The sequence below is a fragment of the Sabethes cyaneus genome, chromosome 3 (assembly GCF_943734655.1).
Source record: "Sabethes cyaneus chromosome 3, idSabCyanKW18_F2, whole genome shotgun sequence".
Classification (NCBI taxonomy): domain Eukaryota; kingdom Metazoa; phylum Arthropoda; class Insecta; order Diptera; family Culicidae; genus Sabethes; species Sabethes cyaneus.
Genome location: NC_071355.1, coordinates 30,479,507 through 30,485,506, shown reverse-complemented (window position 1 = coordinate 30,485,506; position 6,000 = coordinate 30,479,507). Strand labels below are relative to the sequence as shown.

At 42.7% G+C, this 6,000-nt stretch overlaps 1 protein-coding gene across 1 annotated transcript in view; it reads left to right on the top strand.

Moving 5' to 3' along the window:
- The first annotated feature begins 2,085 nt into the window (after positions 1-2,085).
- The window catches only part of LOC128741202 (protein peste-like), a 49,658-nt gene continuing 45,743 nt past the window's right edge, over positions 2,086-6,000 (top strand). The window contains exon 1 of the mRNA XM_053836833.1: positions 2,086-2,649. The gene's annotated coding sequence lies outside the window, so the exon portion shown is untranslated. The remainder of the gene's footprint in view (positions 2,650-6,000) is intronic.

The window sequence follows — 6,000 nt, the reverse complement described above, 5'->3', positions numbered from 1 at the left end:
GGATGCGGGAAAGGATTTGGATACGAGTAAATAAAAAGAAAAAAAGATCGGCTTTTATGAAAGTGCTTTGTCAGCGTACAAATTTTCTTTGGAAGTGCGATGAGTGCATCAATCTTATGAGAATGGCTCGCTTCAAGGGGGTCATGTCATCGTTGAGCTGCGCAGTTTCATCGATCACTGATAGCCATGGCGAAGCTATCAAGCGAATTCAAACAAGCCATTCAGGTGAATGACCAGCGAATGGAGCAACTCTCCATTAAAGTTACCGTAACCGTAACTACGCCGCCTAACATCAACACTCTCGACTGGAGAATCGCCGAAGAAGCGTCGTCGGAAAAAGCAAGTAAATGTCAACAAGCCGCTTCTTATCGATATCAAAGCCGATCACCTCACAAACCGTGATAACCGTTCCGCCCCCAAAGCAACTATTCTGGCTATACCTATCCCGAATTGAAGCTGTCGTCAAGTTAGTCGAGGATCAAGGATTGCACTCGGTAGATCCGATCAAGGTGATTCCGTTGATAAAAAAGGATGCCGACTTGAACGCGAAAGCAAGAGTTTCGTCGCTGCACTGGATACTGGGACGCAACGACTTAAGCGTACAACAGCCCTTCCGGTCCTGCGTGTGGGTGCGGGAAACAGAGCTTCTGGAACCTAACTTATGGCAAGTATATACCTTGTCCTAACCTGCGCTCCGCTGTTTAATTTGCCTCGTGAGCCTATTTCTCCATCAACATTCGAAAGAAAGTATGATATAAACCCTCAGCCCACCCGGCACAGTCGAGCATCGTTGTTTCATCGATCCTACAATCAGTTCCTGCCGTGAGACCCATTTCATTCCTGTGCTCGGTCCCGGTGATGAGGGTTTCCAACTCGCTTTCTCAGGCAAGTACCGTCGTGGTAGCTTATCTTTGTTTCCTGAATTTTTAACCGTTTTTATTGCAATGGCATTTGTAGCGATATCCCTCGTCGTCAAACCTCTGATCGTATCACTCTCTTTTACTATCAAAACGTGCGAGGATTACCCACAAAGGTAAATCCATTCTTTCTGGTTGCAGGCGAGTGCGACTACAATGTTATTGTGTTGATCGAGACAGGGCTTGTTGGAAGTTTATACAGTACGCAACTGTTCGACAATGGCTTTGCTTCGTCTGCCTAGGAAGTAAGGCGATCACACTGAAAATATGTAAAGAAATTTTACATTGAAACTTTTTGTTGATTTGCACTATCACTATCAATAGAAAACCTATGTTATACTAATTACCCTTGAATTACTACATATTTTATGAATCGATTGGTGTACAAATCATTGAAAACCGTTCAAAACTAAACGAGTTATTAGTGTTCGAAATCTTTCATTATTTCGTGACGCTCGCCTGAATCTAAACTTTGGAATGACACCTGGCGGTAAGATGCAGTCCCACGTCAAAAATATTAAGAATTGAAGACTTAGAAGAAATCTATTCTAGTATCTATACAGTTGTACTGTTAAACAGTTGTACTGATAACAGACGTATGAATGTAAAAACTGGTTAGTTTTGTCTTATTTCTTCATTCAGCAACTGTAATAATTTTTCTTTCCAATAGACGCAAGAAACGGTAAAAGAAAGGAATGAAATCAAAGATGTCTGTAGTCTACCATTATAAAGCTCAGGACAACAGAACAAGAGGTTGGTCTAACAATAATTCTCATTTTATATATTCAGGAGTTTATATCCCGTTACGGTCATTTCCAAAGTACCAGGGAATATTGAGCATCCCTTCAAAGTCCTTTTATAAATTAAAACGCACCTATCTCACGGTGCCAACATATTCTCTCACGGAGAAAGCCTGAGTGCGAGAGAATCAGTTTATGTTTATGCTCCCTCCGGTCAGTATGGCTGGTGGGCGCCTTTTTCCTTCGCCGGTGCGCGCGCGACGCATAGACAGAACAGAACGTCTCATAGAGACCGGGGACGCGCACACGGAAAACACGTGCTTTTCACTTCACAGTTGATCCCTCGTCGGTCGCCATTCGACGACGACGACGCCGTTTATACGCAGCACTTTGCGGTAGCTCACGGCCAGTGTTAGAACGGTCGCCGCGCTATGCAGTTGTGCGCGACATCGCCATCATCATTATTATCATAACCGTTACCGTCATCGATGCTCTGATTGCTGGCGAAATATTTAATAACCGTAATACTACGGTAGGTAATCGCGGTTTTTTTCGATTGCTTGAGTCTAATCAACGAGTGTTTGGTTAAAATTTGAGATCACTTCGACTGATTAGAGCTAGCGGATCGAGTCCGGTGCGGTCGGCTGTGAAAATTTCCCCTGCCAAGCGAAGCAGATTTTCATTGACAATTCGGTACCTACGTGTTGCTAAATTTACGTTTTATGTGCGTTTCGAGTTGGTGAAAAAAAGTGCAAAACAAAGAATTGTTTTTTACTTTCGGCTGCCTGCCTGAATGCAAAGGAGTACAAGCTGTTTCGCGGATTTCGTTGTGATTGTATTTGTGAATTATTCAATCTGCTGTGCGAGTTGCAAAGGATGCAAGTAGCTGGATCATAGTGTGCCCTGGGGATATGAATTTTGATTTCAGTATTTGATTGCTCTTTGTTTACGTTCGAGTGCATCGTGATATTCCAGGAAGAATTATATTTCAGGTTAGTCTAGCACTAGAAACTCATTTTATGTAATTTAGATTTAGATTAAACGTAATACTACTAAAGAATTTAACTCGCTACTACTGCTAAAATTTCTATATAACATTAAAAGTCACCTAATTCAGCCCTCGGAGGGTTAATGATGCGAAAATCAATGAATACCTTTGGGTACTTAGACGAGGATTCCAATGGCACTAGCGAATACGTGTGTGTTATTATCGTAATTAACATGAATCATAAACGGTAATCAAAATACCGAGATTGTTGGAATGATCAAAGCCAAAGCCAATATCACGTCGTTAGTGCGCTGCGCTGCTATCTTGTAGGTGGTGCTAATTTCCAGCTCCAAACATTCCCGTGGCTGGCCGCAGCTACGCACGGTGTGGTTTCTAATCGCTCGGGGTAAACGGCACTGATAATCGCTATCTGCCTTGTGACTGTCGACAGCAGCCTATCGAAAGTAACAGGTGTTCCAGGAATGGATTGCAATTTTTACCTTTGTTATGCAATAAGGAAGGCATAAATTTCGGTTGAAAAAAGATAAATGTGATGCAAGGCCCGAAGAGCCGCATCACATACGGTATTTGAGTTGCACAAAGTTTTAATAAAGTTTTTGACAGTCATCTACCAAATTGGTTAAAAATAAATGCTTTAACAAAGGTTCCTTCCACCACCAGGTAGATTAGCTTGCGGGTTTTTATTCTCGCATTATTCGCAACTCGCAGCTGCGGGTGATTTCGAAAGTAATAAAAGCTCCGAAAACATTTTGGGCGAGAGTGTAGGTATATTATCACCTGATAACGGAGTTTGTGGCAGCACTCTGCTAAATTTTGGAAAACCTAGCCTGCATTAGTGATTATCATTGTTTGTCTTTTGTTTGTTGCTGCTGATTGGCTTTTGTAGTGCGTCAGGTGGTAGGTGTAGTCATGGCTTTACAACCTGTAATAATTAGCAAAATTGGCCTATCCCAAATTTGCAGATTGTTGCAAGCTGTGCTAATAATTTGATTCTTAGTCATTGATATTAGCATGACTAAGGCTCTGGCTTGGTGAACAGCTGGATATGGCGCAGCATAGATCCCACAGTGATCCTTAATCTCTTATCCAGCAACTCCTATCTCTACCTTCTCGTGGTACCAGCCGGAATACGGGCAACCTTAGCAGAGAACGAGTAACCAATCCCGGTGGAAACTAAGGAAACTAATCTAAACCTTAAACTACTACGATCAAATTCGCAAAAGAAGTCGTGGGGCAGTACCAAGCGAGTTTGATGGGAGCCCCTGCTGCTGCGGCTCAAATTTTTACTCTCACACAAATCCTCCGGATATTTTTGTGAATTTCAGGGCAGCATACGATACTGTCGAGCGCGAACAGCGATCATGCACGAATTTCACGGTTTTCGCACGGTTTTCCGGACAAACTGACGCAGCTAAACAAAGCTACTCTGGAGCGAGTGATGTGCTACCTGCGCGTTTCGGGGCAATCTCGAATTCCTTCGAATCGCTTAGAGGGTTGCGGCAAGGTTATGGACTGTCCTGTATGTTATTAAACGTCACTACTGAATGTATGATCCGGCTAGCGGGCTTCGAAACGAGAGGAACGATCTCTAGCAAAAGTAATCAACTCCTAGCCTCCTAGCCTTGGAACGGCGGAAGCAATTTACGCCAGACTAAAAACGAAAGCTAGGAGGATTGGGTTACAAATCAATGCATCGAAAACCAAATATATGGTAGGAACAGGTTCCAGAGAAAGCAACATTTGTCTCCCACGGACAGTGGCTATTAACGACGATGAACCGGAAACGGTTGATGTTTTGGATATTTGGGATCTCTCATCGCCGCCGACAATAATACGTGTAAGGAGATTAAACGACGCATTAAAGTTGGAAGTCGAGTCAACTTTTTCCTCCATAAGATGTCGCTTTGATCAAGGAGCATACACCGCCGCACAAATCTGACGATGTATGAAACGCTAATCAGACCGATGGTACTCTACGAACTTGATCATGAACCGGAGAGTTTGCAAAAGATATGCTCATTGTGACCATCCGGCAATCCTATTCAGCATCGGCCAGCAGAACCCAGAGGCAACGTAACGAACACGATCATGGGAACGAAAGTGAAAGCCAACGATTTTCAATAAGGAGCTTTTCGTAGAAGCACTGCGAGCGGTCAGTAGCTCTTTGGAACTGAACGCGGACAGGTTTGACAGAAATGTTAGCGAAGCGGACGGGTTGACAGAAATGGTGGACCTAATATAATCATGCCAAGAAAACTTGAGCAAAGATGCAATCGGCGCCCGTCTATTGGTGGAACGAGACGATTGGTGCGCTTCCCAGCTAGCATTTTCCTATGTATAGATAGAAATCAGCATTACGTACAGATATACATGCTAATAAATCGCATTTGATGCGCAAAATTGGCATATCCGTACTATTTTGGAAGCGACATACGTAATTAGGAATAATAAAAAGTGTTACGATTATATATGTATTTATATACGATATTATTCGATTAAGCGCGACTCGCTTCGTAATGCTATACGATTTTGTGCTGAAAATTGTATGTATTTTACGTCAGTTATTATTATTATATACGACAGAAAATCAACTTGGGCCCAATTTATCAAGCTACGATTTCGAATTTGTTAAGAGATATTTACGATAATTTTCGTTCATTGATATACGAGTTGGTTCGTGCTAGTTGTCTTAGACGCAGGAGGTTTATTCAAAGAGCTAGAACAGACGAAGTCTTCAATAAAGAGTTTAGAGCAGTTGCGAAAGAGTTGAAGGTCGACTAGGCGCCTGGACCGGGTGCAATTCCAAACACAGAGTCTTGAAGGCGGCGATCCGGGCAAGCCCGGATATATTTAAACTGACAGTATTTTTCCAGATAGGTGGAAGAAACAGAAGCTTGTATTGTTGCCGAAACCAGACAAGCTCCATAGAGATGCAGCATCGTACAGGCCCAGCTGTTTGTTAAATACAGTTGAGAAACTTCTGGAAAAGATAATCCTGAAAAGACTGACGAAATACACAGAAGGTAACTAATGTCTATCGAATAAGCAATTCGGGTTAGGGAGTGGGAGATCAACGGTGGATGCGACTAGCACAGTGCTAGAGAGAACCGAAAAATCGTCTAAACAGAAACGGAGAGGAAATTGATATTGCGCTGTGATAACAGCTGACGTTAAGAACACTGCTTTGAAATGGCTTCCGAAGCCGTCACGAAATTGTTACACAGGATGAGGGTCCCGATGCGTGCAGAATTTTGAGAAGTTGTTTCCAAAATCGAGTACGGATATACGAGACGAATATAGAACAAAGATCGATGAAGATTACGGCTGGAGATTT